This window comes from Pinus tabuliformis, chromosome 9, assembly GCF_031772625.1.
Source record: "Pinus tabuliformis cultivar Carrire ecotype Pingquan chromosome 9, CPIR1, whole genome shotgun sequence".
NCBI lineage: Eukaryota > Viridiplantae > Streptophyta > Pinopsida > Pinales > Pinaceae > Pinus > Pinus tabuliformis.
In genome coordinates, this window is record NC_142307.1 from 1,333,563,744 (window position 1) to 1,333,584,916 (window position 21,173).

At 36.2% G+C, this 21,173-nt stretch overlaps 1 pseudogene across 1 annotated transcript in view; it reads left to right on the forward strand.

The window, feature by feature from the left end:
- Positions 1–3,471: 3,471 nt before the first annotated feature.
- LOC149153439 (beta-ketoacyl-[acyl-carrier-protein] synthase III B, chloroplastic-like) overlaps positions 3,472–21,173 on the forward strand; it is a 28,354-nt pseudogene continuing 10,652 nt past the window's right edge. The window contains exons 1-5 of the transcript XR_016263346.1: positions 3,472–4,806; positions 5,300–5,448; positions 5,661–5,797; positions 14,362–14,464; positions 14,557–14,675. The product of XR_016263346.1 is annotated as a beta-ketoacyl-[acyl-carrier-protein] synthase III B, chloroplastic-like (transcript). The remainder of the gene's footprint in view (positions 4,807–5,299; positions 5,449–5,660; positions 5,798–14,361; positions 14,465–14,556; positions 14,676–21,173) is intronic.

Genomic DNA, 21,173 nt, shown 5'->3' on the forward strand with positions numbered 1-21,173 from the left:
ATACACTTTATACTTAGAAAACTTGATATTAATTTTTATATATACACTTTACCTAATAGGAAACTGATATTAATTTTTTATATCAATTTTTTTTCTTTAAAGATTAAATAATTTAAATTGATGATTTTAAAAATCTCTACCCAAAATAAAAATTCTCTAAGTCCTCATTAAAGATTAAATAACTTAAACTTATGATTCTTAAAAATCTCTATCCAAAATAAAAATCCCCTAAGTCCTCACTGAAGATTAAATAACTTAAACTTACCATTCTTAAAATTCTCTATTAAAAATTGACAAAAAAATGTTAAAAACAATTATTTATCTATATAAAACAATTTTTTTATTATTAAAACTCATAAAATAATATTTTAGAAATTCTAACTTTTAAACTACATTTTATACTGTACATAATAAGAAACTTGTTATTAATGATTTCTTATTATTAATTTTTAAATTTATGTATTCAAACTCTTATTTTTAAAGACTAAATAATTTAAATTTACGATTTTAAAAATTTCTACTGAAAATAAAAATCCCTTAAACTCCCTAATAAAGATTAAATAACTTAAACTTATGATTTTTAAAAATCTCTATCAAGAATTAACCAAAAAAATGTTAAAAAAACTATTTATCTATATAAAACAATTTTTTATTAAAATTCACAAAACAATATAAATGATTTTTTTTAGAAATTCTAACATTAAAACTATGTTTTATACTTTACCTAATATGAAACTTGATTTCTGAATTCAAGCTTCTGTGATCCATATTACATTAAGAAGAGTCAAGCTTTTGTGATGCATATTACATTAAGAAGAGTCAAGCTTTTGTGATGCATATTACATTAAGAAGAGAATAGTCTTTTTTTTAAAATTAATTTTGCCTACGCGTTTCAAACCAATTGGTGTCCCGAGATCATGACACAAGCTATTGGTGTCCTGAGTAGATGAAGATGCAGATCATGGCACAAGCTTAAAGAGAGGGCGTAATATTTTAATAATGATTATTAAGGCCAAATAATATTTCTCTAACGACTAATATGACAGCTAGTTTAAGAATAATAATATTATAATTTATAATAATAATTAAGATAAAAAATATAATGATAATAATAATAATTAAGAAATAAACATTAATGAGAAACAAACAATCCAAGTGAACCAAATACAGGGAACAAAGTAAAAAATAACTAATAAATAAATAAAATAAAATAAACAAGAGTCAAGACCGATTAATTAGTCAAGATCCTATAACAAAAATAATAATTAAAAGAGACTAAAATTAAAACAAAGCAATCAAAAGGGAAGGTAAAATTATTATTATTATTATTTTTATAATGGCTAATTTATGAAAAATAATATTTTTATTAAATGATTATTAAAATCACTTCCTCTTAGAGTGCCCGACATACAAGCACATTAGATCTCAGTTTCAAAATCCATTAGATCTCAGTTTCAAAATCTTTGTTGCAACACTGACCTTCCTAGCCTTTTACGTTGTCAAAATTACAGTGAGCTCGGGAGGCTTCTCTCCAAGCTTTTTGAGCATAGGAATAAAATCTTAAATCAAACTAAATAATTTGTTTCTTTAGGTCGGATAGACCAAAGTTTGACCTTCCTAGCCTTTTAAGTTGTCAAAATTAGAGTGAGCTCAGGAGGCTTCTCTCCAAGCTTTTAGAGCATAGGAATAAAATCTTAAATCAAACTAAATAATTTGTTTCTTTAGGTCTGATAGACCAAAGTTTGGCCTCATCAATATTCTATAACAGCTAATTTAAGAATAATAATATTATAATTTAATGATTAGTTTAAGAATAACAATATTATAATTTATAATAATTATGATGATGATGATGGTTAACATCCACTGAGACCAAACTTTGGTCTATCGGACCTAAAGAAACGGATTATTTAGTTTGATTTAAGATTTTATTCCTATGCTCAAAAAACTTGGAGAGAAAAATGCTAGGAAGGTCAGTATTGCAACAAAGATTATGAAACTGAGATCTAATGTGGTTGTACGCGGGACACTCTAAGAGGAAGTGATTTTCATCCTCGATGTTAATATTTATCTATATATAAAAAGAAAAATCCAAAAATGTAAACATTAATAAGAAACAAACCATCCAAGTCAAACCATCCAAGTCAACTAAAAATCTTTAGGGAACAAAATCAAATATATATATATAAAGAAGAGTCAAGCCCCGATTAATGAGTCAAGATCCTATAACAAAAATAATAATTAAATGTGACTAAAATTAAAACAAAGCAATCAAAAGGGAGGGCAATTTTTGTTTAAAGGTGAGAAAATGGATCAAAAGAATATTAACATTAAATTCAAATACCTATATAGAAACAATTTATTATTATTATTATTATTTTTTTTCTACATAAAAACGTCACACCCTAAAAAAATAAAATCAAAATCATTTTATATATATACATTTAATAGCTTGATATTATTTTTTATATATACATTATACTTTATCAAATATGAAACTTGATATTAATTTTTAAAATTATTTTTATATATTTAAAATTTTACCTTTAAAAATTAAATAATTTAAATGTATTATTTTAAAAATCTTTCCCCAAAAATTATTTCTAAATCTTAAATAAAAATTAAATAACTTAAACTTATAATTTTTAAAAATTGAAAAGAAAACAAATATTAAAAAACTATTTATCTATATAAAATATTTTTATTAAAATTCCTTTAATAATATAATTTTTTTTATCCTTATTAAAATTATATATATATATATATATTATTTTATAAAAATTCTAACCTTTAAACTACACTTTAAGACACTTGATATTATATCATAAATAGGCCATTTATATTAATAAGGTGCAAATTGAAATGGCAATAGAAATCTAGAATGACATATCCCAAAATCTCATCTCATATGAAATCTGTAAATCAATATAAGAAATTTGAATATAATGGATGATTTGACTATCAAACAAAATTTTGTTTTTTTGGTTTGTTTGTTTGTTTTTGTTTTTTTAATTATATAATTAAACAATTCTGGAAGGGAAAAAACAATTTTTATTCATTTATTTATTAACACATTAAAGGAAACATAGACTGTAGTTTAATTTTCAGTTATAAGCCAACCAATGAGTGATGGAATATTTTATATGGATATGATCTTTAGAATTATTATTTAACAAAGTTTTGATTTTCATGTTTATATGTTTGTTATTTATATGTTTATTATTTATATTATTTATTTCGTTGGGAGGAGGGTAGCACAAAATTGGAACCCAAAATTTTCAGTTACAGGAAAATTAGCACAAAATTTAAACCCAAAATCTTCAGTTCTGTGAAACTTCAATAGCAATGGCCACTTAAACTACCCAAACAAACCAGTTATAAACGAAAATAGGGGCAATTTTTTTTATATAATTCACTCTTCCATCTTCCACCAAGGGGTACATTGTGAAGTTTACGATGTTAATCCACACGCGTGGCCATTACATGTCAAAAAATCATAATATTCTGCTACTCGTCAACAACACTCTGCATACTCCCCTCCCATAAGTCGCCTCTACAAGCAGACTCACACATCCCACCATGAACTACCTGGTCATACAACACACAATGAGTTTTTTTCCACTGCATGTTCACATAACCCGCCACGGCCATGAACTTCCCATCCAGAGGCCTCAGCAATTCCTGCTTCCTTAGATTCAATACAAGGACTTTGGCAAAGAGACACACTAGGGATAAACAGCATTCCTTAGATTCAATACAAAGGACTGTGGCAAAGAGACACACTAGGCATAAATAGCATTTTTAGAGATGTTCTAACTGGTTCAGGGCAGTAGGCAAGGGTTTCTGGCTTTGATTCAACCTACACAGTTTATTCAACAACACGGATAAACAGCATTTTTAGAGATGTTCTAACTGGTTCAGGGCATTAGGCTAGGGTTTCTGGCTTGATTCAACCTATACAAAGAGTTCATTCAACAACACAACACTTACAGGTTAGTATAATTTTCTACCTCTCTCGTTGCGCACAAAACATTTGATTTTACTCATTAGTACCCTCTGGAATGGAATGTTCTGTGTAACCTTCTTTAAATTCCAGAAGCATAAAGACCAGCTTTGCAACACAAACATTAAGTCAACTGTGAGACGCTGCTACCAGGGCCGGTCTTAACGCCATGAAAATTATTAATTAACGCGACGTAGTTGGCGAATGGTGACTGAGCTGTGACGTGTCGAATCTTCATTGGATAGAGGAGGACGAAAATGCAGCCCTGAGATTGGCCAACAACCCCCTCATCACCCCAACTAACTCCACACGGCGTAATTAACGCTGCGGAGCCTTCAAGAAAAACATTACATAAACCCTCCAAATAATTTCACTGGAGTCATGCGCATCTCTAGTCCCGCCATTATTTCTGTCTTGCTATGATTATTGCCTTCAAATTTTCCGGGAATCGTAGCTAAATTTAGCGGCTATATGGCCAGAGCATCGTACCAGCCTACAGCTCTAGTCCCGCCATTATTTCTGCTATTCGGCTCTGTCTTGCTATAGCCTTCAAATATTTGGGGAATCGTAGCTAAATTTAACGTCAATATGGCCACAGCATCGTACCTGCCTACTGGTTCTCCCCTTGCCAGGGAATCGAACTGCATACCTCTTATTTCGTTCCTCAATGGAGAGATTTCAGGGATAGCTGTAAGCGTTTCGTTGAAGATTTCATCTACGAGGAGTGTGCGCAAGGACGTTCGATGCGCTGTAGCTGAAGGATTTCGTGAAACCCTTTGCGTATCGGCACACCGGCCTCGCAGGTATTTATTTGCCTCGATTTTTGATGAGAAATTGTTGGTTTTGGATAGCGATTTTTCAAGTTTTATCTGAAATTACTGCCTTTTTGCCTTTGCACTTTTTAGATAAAATTCATTTCCCTCGATTTTTGATGAGAAATTGTTGGTTTTGGATAGCGATTTTTCAATTTTGATCTAAAATGACTAACTTTGCCTTTGCACTTTTTAAAGAGTAAATTTTATCCTTGAAGTCACTTTCTTTCTCCTGTCTATAGAATCAACTCTTTTTGATGGAATGACATCGACTATTTTTGAGGTTTTAATTGTCAGAATACAGTAACAGTTGGTTAGATAGTCTTTTGAGAAGTTGCTGAGAGAAATCTTATCAAGATCTTCCCTTATTAAGCACATCAAATATCAAAACGTAATGGATTTCTTGGTGGGTTGGTGGACACCAATTATTTTTGTTATTAATCAGGATATATAATTCTTATTCTTCTTTGTGGGTTATGTTCAGAGTTGTTGGCAGAGGTTCGAGATTGATAGGTTCTGGTTCAGCAGTGCCCAAACTTGTGGTTTCAAACAACGATCTTTCTAAACTGGTGGATACTTCAGATGAATGGATCTCTTCTCGTACAGGGATCCGTAATCGACGGATTCTTTCAGGCAAGTTATCATACTTCATGGTATCTCATATCTCTCTCTATATATTGTTAGATCGAGTACATAACTACATACATAGGCCTAATTTGGTATTTATTGCAGTCGATGAGGTAAAGTTTAGAATTGATATTTTTTTGTGGATACTAAAAAATGGCCTGCCAAAACCTCCTCACTTACATGGAATTAAATGTCATTGAGCTCACTTTGCTTTGCAGATGATGAAACACTAAGTGGTTTAGCTATAGAGTCATCTAGAAAAGCCCTTGAAATGGCAAAAGTCAAGCCAGAGGATGTTGACTTGGTTTTGATGTGTACCTCTACTCCAGATGATCTATTTGGTGGTGCTCCCCAAGTAAGCATCATATACTATTTATTTGATCTATAGCTGAATAATTATCATTAACCTGGCTATGACACTTTAATGTATTTTTGTGTTTTCCCATGTTTCTGCTTGGTTCGAATTGTTTGAGTTGACGTTTTCCATAATATTTGAGCTACTTGGACTAGAGAGATTATGCTATATCGTTAGCATTTGTATGGGAATTTATCAGTTATAGAATCTATATCACGATGGTGTCAGATTTTATTGATGTTATAGCAGCTAACATGGAGTTTAGATGCATTTCATTGAATGGCGACCTGTTCTTTTTTATTCAATTTATTCATGTATTGATTGGCTTGGTGAGCAATTTCGTTTGTCTAGGCTAATATCAATTCAGAGGTGCTGGATTTTGAAATTCTACAATTCACAATTTTGTTGATATTAAAATTCCTCGTATTGCTGTGTGTTTGTTTTGAGATAATGTTTGTAGCCAACATTTTGGCTTTGTTGTGACAAATTCCCCTATAATTTGATATAAGGGGATGCTTTTGAACTCATTATCTTTGTTGCTTTGATTTAAAGAGAAACATCCTACTAACCTAAAAATGAACTGTAGTGACATTGAAGTTAAATTTGAAGTTCTTCATGCATTTTTCGTGAACTTGTTAATGCTAGTTTCTGCTGTAGGGAATTACTTTGATGTTGGGTTGTTTTGTTATTATTAGCATTTCAATGGCTAGAAATGTGTCTTGAATCCATGTAAGTGTTTCCTTGGGGTGTGCTGAAAAGCCTTGGAAATAGGCACATGGGGGAGCAGGTAAATACAGATTTGATCAAGCTTATTCTCAAAGGAATAGATAGGGATACGGTGGGAAACTGGAGGCCATTCATTTTGCTTAATGTTTTGTACTGTGTCAAGGTTTGATGAGGTTTGATCTATCATCATGGTCAAAGTCTGCTGTCAATGTCTATTCTACCCTTATGTGCTACGGTGTTGGTCACTTCACTAACACTGATATTTAGTCTTCCCATAGTCTTCATGGATGGCCAATAGTAAAATGCATGAGATTTCTCTCTTTTGGTTTTGGTTGTAAACTTGTAGTTCTACTCTTGTCATTCCGGAATGGCTTTGATTATTGATTGTTTGTTTTTTAAAATTGTCTCTCTTTATATATATTACAAAATATTTTTTGTACTTGCCATTTCGCTACTGTATCTGGATCCTGGCTTTTCAAAAATTTGGCAAATCTGTATCCAGATCTGTATCTGTATCCTGCTGAACTTAGATTGAAAGTTATTTTTGCATCATGTCCATTCCCAAGCAACTTCATTTGTTATCAATGGTAGGCTAAGAACTAAGGGTGTTGCTGCCTGCTGGGTACAAAGATTGAGTCAACTCTTTGCCTGTTAGGATTAGGTGTACTGTGTGCCATAATAACCCTCATATTTCGGATGGTTTGGGTTTCTAAAGGGATCCCTAGCAGGATAAGTAGTGGAGTCTTCAAATCTATGGTTTTCACTATCATGTCCACTTCCATTTCTTCCTATTTCTTCTTGCATCTGTTTTGCCTTGCTGAGCTTTTAATAGCACAGCTCACCTGTGAGATTATAATTTGGCCGTCTTTATAAAAATGTTTAATTTTCCCTGGTATATTTGCTAGTTGTTGTTTCTACTTTCAGTCTATGTATAACCACCGCCCCGCCAATTTCCATGGAACAATGGTTGCATACCATTTCATCCCCAACCATTTGACAATGGTTCCATGTAGAATCCTTTTTGTCTTTGGGAGCCATGGCATTTTCTCTACCCACAAAAATAATCTGCAAATAAAGCTTTACACTTAATTTCTAGATTTTTTTTAGCAAACAAACTCTTAAGAGAGAGGGTTTGAAGAATATTTGTACATACCTTTACAAGTTCCAAGTCTTCACTCTGAATCAGTTCCAGGAGCAGATCTGAATCAACTGCAGGAACAGATCGATTTAACACCTGGAATCAGCAAAAGAGTAGCTTCAAAAACCAGTGTTGCAACATTTGGATTATTGCGACGTCATGATATTATTGCAATGTCACAGTTTTTACCCCAAAACGATATTATTGTCGGTAAACAGCGCGGTATTTTCATTCTCTAAAATGTCATGATAATATTGTAAATATCTCGATATTATCACAAGATGCATGAAAATATTGCCCAGCTCATTGACAGAGGGGCATAACAGTTTTTTGTGTTTTTGAATAATTTTGTATTTTAATTTTGCCAATATTTTGTGATATTTTCCTGTTGTTGCCAATATTTCCTTTTCCAGATCCTTGGTGATATTTTTGTTGACATGATGTTTACAACATTGCCAAGAAAACAAGAAGCACCCCAATCAATTCTTCAAATCAGCACTCCAAGTCTTAATCCAAATCAGATCCAGTAATAGATCCAATAAGCACTCCAATCAAATCTGAGTGCTCCAAATCATCTGATTTGGAATTAACTCTCTGAATCAGCCCAAGAAGCACTCTGAATCAGCACAAGAATATTGTTGAATCATCAACACTCTTTGCTACTCAAATGATCAATGAGAAGGTTTTGAATCAAATAGGGGGGGCCGGGGGAATGATTAAATAGATGAGAAATGAAGTTTATGGCAGTTTTAGTTTTTTTTGTATGCTTATTTTTTCATTTTTCTGGGTTGGGACTACAATGGTACAGAATTGGTCAAACTGTCCGGTTTGGTTGGTTTTGTCCCGAATTGGCTGTTTTGGGAAAAGCCAATCAATTCTAGTTTCATGGGCTGGTTCTAACTGGAAATGCTCAAAAAAGTACCAGAACTAACTGCTTCTAGTATGGATTGTCCATTTTCAAATTTCAATAACATTGAGCTGAACATGGCTCTAAAGATGTTAACTACACAAGTTTATGATAAAATGGTTGATTATGCTTTGCTATTCCTGCACCCCCCTCCCCCAAAAAAAATCCTCATACCCACTGTTCTGATGTTTCGAGGAGCAAGAAATGTCCCTTTGTGCAATGGATTTCATTGGGGACGAAGGGACTTGCTGGCCATACTCTAGACATTCTTGGCAAATTTCATGGATGTTCCGGGCATGTTTGGTATAAGTACTTATCCTAGTAAGAAGTGATAATAAATTAATAATAGACAGATATAGGGGGAGGTCTTATCGATAATTGCTTTTATCAAAATTCTTTTGTTCAGGGTTGCGAGAGAGCGCCCCCCTGACGAAGCTGCTCCTGAAGCGTGCCTCGATCGGGAGTGGCTCTAACAGTGTGCTCCCTAAAAATTTTTGCATTCCCCGCTCTGTTAGGAGCGCTCCTGTTTTGGGAGTGAGTTTTAAGGTCAGGGAGAGATCGTTCTCGCGTGAAAAAAATCTCTCCCACTAAAAAAAAGAGGTGTGTGGGTTTTTTTTGAGGGAAGGGAGGGGCCAAAATAATAAAAGGCCTCCTTCCCTCCCACACTGTGTCATTTTCATGAGATTGAGAGGGCTGGAGGAGCTTGAGAGAAAAGAAGATTGAGAGGGTTTGAGCTTGAAGAGCTTGCAAGGGAGATTGAAGGCACCACCATTGGAGAGCCAAATAGGTAGGGTCTAATCCCATTTTTTTTTCCATGTAGCATTTGTGTTTTTTATATTTTGAATGAAAGATGTTCCCTTCTCCTACTCTTTCCCAATTCCCATTCCTTCTTCATTTTATTGCAAGCAAGAAACTATAACTCCAAACATGATGGGTATATGGCTTGGCATTCTCTTGTTGGTTCCTTTTTTTATTATGATGGCGTTGGGGAGAAAAAGAAGAAGAAGTGATGAAGACGATGAAGAAGTGGGTAGTGGTGGATTAGGAAACCCTGGAAAGGAAGAGTACCAAGAGGAAGAGGAGGAGGAAGATAATGAGAGTGGAAATGATGATGGAAAGAAAACCAAGGTAGACCAAACCCTTCAGTGGAAATATGTTACTAGGCTTTCAGGAGGGAAAGGGGGTGGAACCACTAAATTTTCATGCCCCCATTGCAAAATCACTTACACAGGTTTATATACCTGTGCCAGAAAGCATCTCTGTGGGAAAATGGCATGGGATGGAACTAAACAAAATAAGAATTGAAATCTGTGGAAGTGTGTCAGCACAAGAAAGTGCCAAATACATAAGGGAAGAGGAAGAAGCCCAATACAAATCTAAAAGATCAAAGGGTGACTTTGAACATGGCTCCACTAGCCCACAATCACAGAGTAAGAACTCCATCAGCGTCCACCACCCATGGTAGTGGATACATAGGCACAAGCGCAGACATCTCTTTAAGGCATAGAACCGTATTATAATTCCTTGATCAAGGGTGTAGGGAGGATGTGGATGCAAAAATTTTCCGGTTTCACTATGCATGTGGGATATCATTCAATGTTCTTCGCTCACCTTATTGGCATAAAATGGTTTTCGGCATCAATGATGCCCCTAAAGGATACAAGAGCCCTAGGTATGACAAAGTTAGAACTGAGGGACTTGATCGTGAAAAAGCCAAAATAACAAATGCGTTGGGTAAATTCACAAATGCTTGGGATGAATATGGGTTATCCATTGTATTTGATGGTTGGACAAATGTAAAAGGCAAGCCATTGATAATTGCTCCTGGTGTGTTTGCTATTGCTGCAATTTTCCTTTCATCACATGATTACTTTGAAAAGTTCAAGACCACCATCCGCCATCAACATTGCACAACCATTAATTCAAACTATTGAAAGTATTGAGGCATACAATGTCATCCAAGTCATCACTGATAATGCTTCTAATTGTAAGGCAACGGGAGCAATCATTGAGGATAAATAACCCAACATGTTTTGGTTTGGGTGTTTGGTTCACACAATGAACCTTTTGATGCATGACATTATCAAGATCAAGGAACCTCAAACAGATGGATTGGTGAATTGTACAAGAGGCAAGAAAATGATAAAATTTATTACTAATCATAGCAATACCCATGGGCTTTTCCACAGTCACTCAAGGTTGGAGCTATTAAAGCTTGGGAATACTAGATTTGCTAGCTATTACCTCAGCTTCAGGCACCTTTCAAAGGTAAGGGAGTCATTGGCTAGCATGCTATTAAGTCCACATTGGTAGGTATTAAAGGGCAAGTCTGCAATCGCAATTGATAGGGAGGAGTTTTGGGCAAGTGTGAGGGATGTTTTGCAATACACCAAGTCCATTTATAACATGATTTTGTTTGTAGATACAGATGCATCGGTGATTGGGGAGGTGTATGAGCAGATGGATAACATGTTGGGGTAAATAAAAGATATTGTTCAACCAAAAGATCCCATCTTGTATGATCATATTCACAAATATGTGTGTGCACGCCGCACGGTGGGATAAACTTAATGTTCCACTACATGCCTTGGCCTATATCCTTATGCCAAAACACTACTCTCCATCTTTATTGGGCAAACCTGCACTTGGGGTGGGGTTAGGACCAAACCCCATACAGATCCAGAGTTACAAGTTGGGTACATGGCAACATTAAACAAGTTGGTCCTTGACATGGAGGAGTGTGCTAGGTTGCATAGAGAATTAGGCAAATACTTCAGTCAAACTACAGTATTTGGTTCTTTGCATGCAACCGAAGATAGGGATAAAATGGATGCTGTCACATGGTGGAACATGTATGGCTCCAGGGGACCTTTAGCAAAATTGGCAATTTGGCAATAAAATTGCTTTCACAAGTCGTTAATACTTCTTTCGCAGAGAGGTGTTGGAGTACCTATAGCTTCATCCATAATGTGAGAAGAAACTGCCTCAATGAAAATCGGGCAGAAAGCTTGGTTTTTGTGCACTACAACTTGAGGTTGTTGACACATTATTGTGAGCAGACTCATGCTGATAGATCATATATGATGGTACAACAACCTAGATGGGGTTAATTTGGAGGATTGAGCTATACATTTAGAAGAATTGGATGCAGAGATTTTGAAAGATGAAGATGAAGCAGCAGTAGCCATGCCACCCCCATCATCCACTAGCAATGCTCAAGTTGGACGGGCACCAGCTTTGCCTTTGCCGCCACCTCCATCTGCAACATTGCATGGAGTCATGTGCCTTCTGGTTCTAGACATGGTCGTCCCACTATGGAAGAGGAGTCTCATGGATCATCCTTGAAGAAACTAGAAGTTTCTCATGGGAAGAAGAGATTTTAGAGTATATACTATAGATTTACATGTCTTTTCTAGTTTGTACTTTGTAGTACTTCTTATAATTTTTTACTATTGCCTATTTATTATGGTATTTTTCGTGAATAATATATGACAATTCAAGTTTGAAGTTGGCATTTATAACTCATTGGTAATGAATTATGAATATGATGCTTCATGGAATGTTTCATCTCATGTTTGAAACTTTGATATTCTTTGTTATCGTTTGGTTACTTGTAATGGTTACAAGTAACAGCTTTAGTGATGACAAATGCTATATATTGAATTTTGAAACTTTAAAGTTGATGAGAATAGAGATGGTGCAACTTGTGGACCTGTGGTTGATGAAGTATAACTTATTAACTACTAGATGAATGATGTTATATGGTTTAATCCATGTTTCTATGTTTTTTATCACTAATTCATCATTCTGCGTGCATTTGTTGACATATATGCATCAAAATATATAAAATATATATTGTATAAAATTCGCTCCCAACATCGATCCCGACCCGGGAGCTTTTGAAAATGTCACTCCCCACTCGCAAGCAGCCTTGCTTTTGTTGCATGTGGAGGAATCTGTACATGCTGTTGTGCAAAATTCTGACTAAAAGCATCTGATTCTTATCCTAGTTTAGTCTGTTGCTTCTCACTCATAGTCTGTATTGCCTTGTCAAAATCCTTCTGCTTTCTGAATTAACTCGTGCTTCCTGATTGCAAATCTGTGAATTAAAGCTAATCATTCTATCATAGTTTAGTATGTTATTCCTTGGAATTAGTTTATAGTGCCTTGTTAGAGTATATGCAAAGCATCCTTATTTTCCACATGCTAAGATCTTTGAACCATTAGCTTGCTTCTTAGTACTGAAGAGTCTTTTTTTTTATATCAACATCACACTCAATATCCTCTATCCTTTTGGAGCATACATGTATTTATCATTTAGCCACCGATTCATGAATTTGTTTGAGCTGAGTCTCACAGCAGCTCAAAATCAAATCAAAAAATCATTTAGGAAATAACCTATTAGACGTACAGAAAAAGAAGCTTGTAATTGTTTTTTCATTCCCCAGGGAGACTTTTGCTCTATTATTTTGTTGTTCCCTTTTTAAAGTTGAATATTTTCTTGGACAGTGAAACCCTCATAGCCGAGAGTTGCCACTTGCCAGCATAATATGCAAAGAGGTTTTCAATACCTTTGCAGATCAAATAGGGCATATCTAGATCACCTAATATAAAATTCTATAAAATTTTTAGAATTTTATATGTGGTGATCTAGATATTCCCTATTTGATCTGCAAAGGTATTGAAAACCTCTTTGTATTTTGCATAAAGACAAAAAATTACAAATGCCTGAAACAGCTGATACTAGATGGAAGTTAGAACACAGCCAAACTAGAACCAGACCATAACCAAGACCATAAAGTGAGCATATTCTCCATATGACTAATTAGACTAGCTGGCACAAGATAGGAAATATTGCAGTTAAGCAGATTCTGCTGTAAATTTGTAATCATTCAGCAGAATCTGAAGGTCCTCTAACCCACATGTCCCAATATCGGTAAACCACACTTTAGTCAATAGTTAGGTTTATTGTTGGGAATATTTAGCAAATGAACTTCCTTCAATGTTGTGGGCCTTGTGGCCGAGACTACATTTGTTACCTATGCAAGGTAGCAACCAATTTCAAATGTCTCTTCACAGACCTAATCAAAGAACTTCACTGTAAGAGTTTCTCATTGGGATACATTTTGCAATCATTGGCATGATTTGGTGTCTTCAAAACTTGTTCTTGTGTGCATGTGTGTATTACGTTTTTACAAAATTGCCACTTTTCTGTTAGCAGTATTATCTTCTCACATCGGTAATGAAATTGTTCCACAAAGTATTCCATCTATATCAATTATTATGTTGGTATATGAACATCTTTCTGCAACCACATTCCTATTGACATTCCTATTGGGTTTGAAACTTTGAATGAAAATTGCATGAGGTAGCCACCACAAAGTGGCTTGCCTCGTGATATCCAAATGAAAAGTAACTGCTATTAATGATTGTGCATGTGTTGATTTTATAGAAATATGTAATTGTGTCATTTTTAAATGGGATCCAACCAAGTATCTATAGTCACTAGTCAGCCATCCATAAAATATTTCGGTTTCAATTCTCAAAAGTTCCAAAATTTTGGATCTCATCGTATTGTTAGGATTAAGTTTTTGCATGCTGACAACCTATGTCTTTAGGACATAGGATTTTTTCCCCTTAAATATATTCAGTTGGTATTTTGTGTCAATTTATATAATTTTAACAAATACAATTTACTACGTGTAGATTTTACATATTTTTCTGTAAAGTTGTGCATTAATTATTCATACTCATGATTCTGTATTAGAAAAAAAAATGCAATTTTGATATCAGGTGCAGAGGGAGGTGGGTTGTATAAAAGCCTTGGCTTTCGACATTACAGCTGCTTGTAGTGGCTTTGTGTTGGGTCTTGTAACAGCTACACGTTTCATAAAAGGTGAGCTGTTGTGTCTGTTTTGATTTCTGATAAATTCAAATTTGTTTGTTTAATTCATTTGCTTATGGTTAGTATTCTTGGAACAATGACAGGTGGCGGATTTGAAAATGTTTTGGTTATTGGAGCAGATGCTCTTTCTAGATATGTTGATTGGACAGACCGGGGCTCCTGCATTCTTTTTGGGGATGGAGCTGGTGCTGTGCTGTTACAGGTAGACATCCTTTTTTAGCCTTGCAAATTAAGTTACCTTTACAGAAATCTCACTCCTTTGACTACATGAGCTCCCATATTTATTTATCCCTTTCCATTGTTAAACATGATCTTATACCTTTCTATTTATTTTAAACTAAAAACTTTTTAAGTATTTGACATATCCATTTGAGTGTTGGTATCGTTACCTTGCAGTCCTAGTTGCTATAATCTTACACTGGAATACATAATAAGATGGTATGTTGATTAGCTCATTGTGGTTGTCACAATAGCTGTTAGGGCTGAAACATCAACCATTCCATAATGGCTACTTGCGTAGGCTGCACAACTTGGAGCAATGATGTTGGGCACAGGATTTCACTGCTCTTTTCATGGTGCAAAGCATATAGGCTGTCTCTCTGTTATTGCTGGTAACCAGGGCACTCTCTCTGTTGATGAAACGTTTCTAGAATTTGACCATGAAACTTCATGGTGAAGAGGCTCCCAAATCCCCAGTCATCCACTTTCCGAAGCTAATAAGCCTAGCTAGATGTCACTTTGATCTAGTTTCTATTAATGGTGCAAGCAAAGTAAAAAAAGTCAAAATTGGAAGAAAAGAAAACCTTTTCCATCTAGAAATCTGCAACTCTAGGATCACCCAACAACTAGAAGACACTAGTTTCTGTTCTTTCTTCATTGTCTTATGTGCCAGATCTGCAGACATGCTCATACACGGACTGCCGTGCATTTGAACTGGATAGGAACTCTGTAAGGGTACTGGTTGGCTTCCCAAAAGGGGGGGCTGAGGGGAGACCCTAGGTCTCACTACTCTACTATTTGAAATACCCAGGAACTCAACTAGTTGTTTGTTGCCTTGATCAGTCGGATCAACCTAAAAGTATGATGTGATCGTTCAATTCGTCCTTGAGTGAGGCGGGGTATGTAGGATCTAATATTTGTGTCTAAATAGTTCCTTGATGAAGAGGGCTAGGCACCTTTGGTCAGGATACTAGAAGAAGGTAGAGATACCGGAAGAAAGTAGAGAGGGATCCTCCAACCTCTCTATAAAGGCAATGATATCATCCTTTGATCTCATAGTATATGGGGAAACGAAAAATGTGGTGCATCTTGGTCTCTGGCTGCTGTAGGTGGTATGTTGTGACCCATCTCCACCCGAAGTCGATGGGATCCAACTCAAAGTTGCCCTAGAGGGATCCAAAGTGAGTGCATCCGGTTCTTGTGAGTATAAGGGGGTAGGCGAGAAGACCATCTTGCAGCTCCAAAAAATGCTCTATGTAGAAGGACATCTTTGAGCCAAGGCTCATTGAGGGGGATGTCCAAGTGACCTGAATGTATAATCTGTAGATATCCTTTCTAATGGCCTAATGTAGTACATGTCGAGTCGGTAAGAGATGTGTTGGCCCGTCAAGGGAGAAACTAAATGGAGGAAGGTACTTTGGGGAGATGGTGATTAGCTGAAGGAGTTGAGATGTGTTTACGAACCATCCACGAGATCTCTCTACGAACCGTGCATGAGCACAACCTGAGTGGGTATCCAAAGCGATGGCTTACGAAGAACAAAGTGCAAGATAGGGGTATCTCTCTCTCCAGGTAGAAAAATCTCTGTAAACCCTATTAATTTTGTAGCATTAGGCAGGGGTTCTAGTCTTAACTTTGATCTAAGAGGCTTAAAAACACAAGAGCTGCAGAACCCATAAAAAGTTTTAGGTGAAAACACCTAGAGATGTCTCAATTAATTTAATTGGTCAATAATTAAATTTTTTTTAAAGTCTAACTTAGGATTAATTAACAGGAATTAACTGAGAAAGGTGAGATTTCTCCAGAAACTCACATTAGATCAACTCAGAGATGATCTTAGTCGTTGATGGGGACTTAATCATGGCTATTGGTGAGCCAAAAAGATATTATAAGAGGAGGTCAATGGGGTTGGAACAAGACACAGGAGATCGATTTTCCTTGGCAGATCGAGCTATCCAACAACAACAACTGAGCAGGGAAGAGGAGTTCGAACCAGAGGGGAGGCAAAGTTAGTGAGGGGTAGAGACAGTGATTCCATAGGAAATTCCAGTTCCGGAGAGGCAACAACAAGTGACAAAAGTATTCCACTGTGAAGCTGCATAGGTGCTTCAGTGAGCAATTCGATCCAGTTGAAGGGGAAGTCGATTCAACTTCTAGAGGCTAGGATAATTTTCCAGAGGGCCGGAGAGTAACCCTTAGAGGCAGAAACATGTAGGACAACTTGATCTGTGGTTGTTTTGAGCCACATGTATGGAGATTTATGCAGAGGTTGCGTAGTAGGGCCTGGGCAAAGGTTGGATGGCCATTTTTCAGTGGGAGCCAGAGGCCGGGTTTGCTTGTGGAGAGAGAATTTTCTCTCGAATTATTTTTGTCAGATATTTATTGATTAGATAGCCAACTAGGCATCCATAGATTGTACTCAGATTATTCACTGTTGCATAATAATAAAACTCTCATTTGCTGCAATGGTTTTCCCACACTGGGTTATTCCTAGGACAATTGTCCAAAAATAGCTGTGTCAATTTTATTTTGTGTGTGCTAGTATTTTCTCAGTTTCCAACATTTTATTTTCTACAACGTTTTTTATGGTGAAAATTGCAGTTGTGATTTTATTTGTTATTTGCTATAGCAAATAAACTGCATGTAATTAGTTAGAAGAATAATTTCCAGTTGTTGCAATAGACTTGAAAATTTTCACAAGCCTTAACTCTATGGAGGAAAGAGATCAAGCGGAAAGGGACTTCATTGTGAAATGGGTGGACCCCAAACTCCACCTCAATAATGGCCTGCAGAACTTTGCGTTTGTAGTGGATTATATGCCAGAGAAGTAGGGTTTGGACTCTCCCCATTGTGGCTCGATCTGTTTGTAGAAAATTGGTTGTGTAGATCTTAGAGCCATAAAGGACTGTGGGTCTAATAACGATTTCCATGAGGTGGTGCTTGGATGAGATGTCTTGGAACTGTGTTTGGAAGCATTGTTGCTCGATGAGGGATAAGGAGCCATAACCTTCACCGAGTCAACATTGGAGTGCCTGTTGAATACCAAATCTGGGCCATGTGAATAGTACCCCAAGTAGAAGTAAGATGGGGTGATCTCAATTGTTGTCTTGTGGTAGTAGAAGTGTAGGTTTGCAATAGAGTTCTTAGAGGCATTTAAGATCGAAACCTTCGTTTTACTAGGGTGACCTTCCACTGTTGAAGGTCAGAGAAAGTATCCCACGTGTCAATCTATCTCTGTAATCCCTTAAGAGTAGCTGCCAACAAGGCCAGGTCATCAACGAAGTGGAGTAAGGTGACTAAAGCATGGTGCAATAGGTAGCCGTCACCCTCTTTTTTGTGCTCATGGAGGAAAGGTTCAAGCTCATCAATATAAATCCCAAAGAGAGGCAGAGAGAGGAGACACCCTTGCTTCACTCCAATGGTACTCTGAAAGACCATGGACCATCTTGGGGCGTGCCAACACTAACTCATAGAGTTTCATGATAACAGTTAAGTGGTTCTTCGGTATACTGATGTTGTAGTCTCTAGAAATCATATGATTTCCCTCGGAAATCATATTTTTTGTAGTTGTCAAACAATTTTTTTTTTCCCTCAGGAAAAACCATAATTTCATTCATATAAGTGAAAAACATTACATTTTGTATATACATCGACGTGCATATTCATTAGGAAACTACCCAGTTCCTATAGTGGCTATATTGCATTACATCATAAAGCATCATATATTGTCATGTCATTATATATTTCTTACGTTTTTTCTGAACATCACAAAAAAATACTAGTATAGTGTTGTGAAAGCCAACAACCTGTAAACAAACATATTTACTAACATAATATGCTATGAAGCATCACAAACTGATAAGTGGAAGTTTCAAAAATTAAATATGATCTTCATTTTGTATCTCGTCCATAAATGGCCTGTGGTAGAATTGGTAGTGATCGGCTCCCAAGTCTTCAACTACCTGCCACAACCCTTGAGTCAATTGTAGGCTTTCCTTAGAAAGTTGGTTATTTGCTCCTTTTCGTTCCCTATAAATATGCATGCATGTAAAGGAAATAAATGAGAGCTTTAGTCTTCACAAATCCTCCAAAATATGAGCAAGGTATATGTTCCTACACTATCGAGCCTCATTAACCTAATTTACCACCATCAAAGAGTCACCAAAATTTAAAGCTGATCACATCCCTTCTCTTGAGCAAATGCTATAAGATGTCTGCAAGCTAATAGCTTTGCCTAGTTGTTTGAACCTCTACCCAAACCCATCTTCACATGGAAAGAATGTTGCTTAGACAAGTGTAGAATGAAACTGCCCGTCCCCTCCCCCCCAAAGCATCTCATCACCCTGAGATGCCCTATTAAACTAACCCCAAGGAATTGTAACCTCAGGTTTTGCTTGAAATATTGTCCTCCTACTAGCAGGCACTCTTGACTGAGGATAATGTGAGAGGATTGTGAGACCTTAAGATGCTATATTTTCGAGATAGGATGATTGGTTTTGGAAAATCTCTCTGTTTCTGGCCAACTAGATGCCCCAACTTAAAATGAGTGGCAAAACTTTAAAAGATTTTGTAGCCCTATTCTGTTCCCAAGATTTTCATATCTCCTCAAAATATAAACCCTCTCACACATAATCCGGACCTAAAAGAGCACAACACACCAACCAAACTTGTTTTGTAAAGGGGCAATTACCAAGCAAATGTTCTATAGACTCCTTGTTGCCCTTGCAAAGGGCACACCAACTAGGGCTGATCTAATGTCTTCTTTGCATTGCATCCCAAGTTAGAACTTTTTTCTCTATAATACACCACACAAGAAGACGAGACTTTGATGGACATCTTGACTTCCAAAGCACTTTCCACCACCAAACAACCTCTACATTTTGAGCTACCACGTTTAGGTGTATGTAACCCAACTTGGGAGTATCAATACCCTTAGAAGATTGAGCCCAATCCAGCTCATCCTCTCCATTAGACATTCTAATATGAGTTGTAGTAAAGGCATCCAAGTAGCTACTCCATTCCTCTTGTTGTTCCTTCTGTAGAATTAAATCTTCAACTGTAAACCAACCTTGTCGCCAAAGGGTGGTTTGTATAGGATTATTTATATGAGCAATTCTCAGAAATACCATGATCTCTGAGAAGATTAATGAGAGCTTGTGACAGTTTATGTTTGTCCCCACTACTAGGCGAAAGATCTAACCCTAGTCTTACCTTACTCCCATTCCCAATCTTCCATGATGCTATCAGCTCAAAATAATTTAATACAACCCTCCATACATCATAAATGTTTTGTTGTGGTTTTTCCTGAAGTCAAACTTTGGAACCACCCAACAACTTTGGAACCACAAGATGATTCCACTTGACCCAAGGAAGGACAAAGTTGTCATGAGTGCCTTCCCAAAAGAACTTGAAGAAAATCCTCTTGCCTTTTCCAAAACATCCTCCGGGATCCAAGCCAGCGACATCCAATAGACAAGAATAGCTTCAAGAATTGATTTTAGCAATCTTAATACGCCTGCTCTAGATAACCACCTGAAACTCCAACACGTGAGTCTTTTCTAAAGTTTGGCTATTAATCAAAACTAGTCTTCTTTTTTGTACCAGTTTGGCTTCAAATGGAAGCCCAAATACTTTAAACCATCCTCCAAGTCGTCTAGCTCAAAAGGAAGAACCCTTCTAATATGAAGGAGCTCGAGAGCTTCCATATTATGAAAAGATATGGTGGACTTTCTGGCATTGATAACAATACCTCTAACTTTCCCAAATAGATCCAGTATCTCTCACAATTTATGTAAATCCCTTATCGAGCCATTACAAAAGATAAGAATATCATCAACAAATAGCAAATGTGTAATTGGTAAAGCATGAGCAAGAACCACACCTTGAAACTCACCACCCCTTTTTGCCTCCTCCAACATCCAACTAAAGCCTTCAACCATGAGCAAAAACAGAAGTGGAGACAAAGGGCACCCTTGTCTCAACCCTCTTTGAGCATGAAAAAATGGTGAAGCAGAGCCATTTATCAAAACTACAAAAGAGACGGACTTTAGGCAGCTCATGATCCAGTTAATAAAAGAAAACTCAAAACCCACATGTGTCAACAATATTCTTACAAACCAGTTGAATCGATCATATGCCTTTGAGAGATTGAGCTTAATAATGCCACCTTTTAATTTCTGGGTTTTTATACTATGCAACCCTTCTTGAGCAACTCCAATAGCTTCATGAATCTGTCTCCCCTCTAGAAAGCCGAATTGTTCCTTTGAAATGGTCTTTGAAAGTTAATAAAAGAAACCTCAAAACCCATGTGTCAACAATAATCTTACAAACCAGTTGAATCGATCATATGCATTTGAGATATTGAGCTTAATAATGCCACCTTTTAATTTCTGGGTTTTTGTATTATGCAACCCTTCTTGAGCAACTCCAATAGCTTCATGAATCTGTCTCCCCTCTAGAAAACGGAATTGTTCCTTTGAAA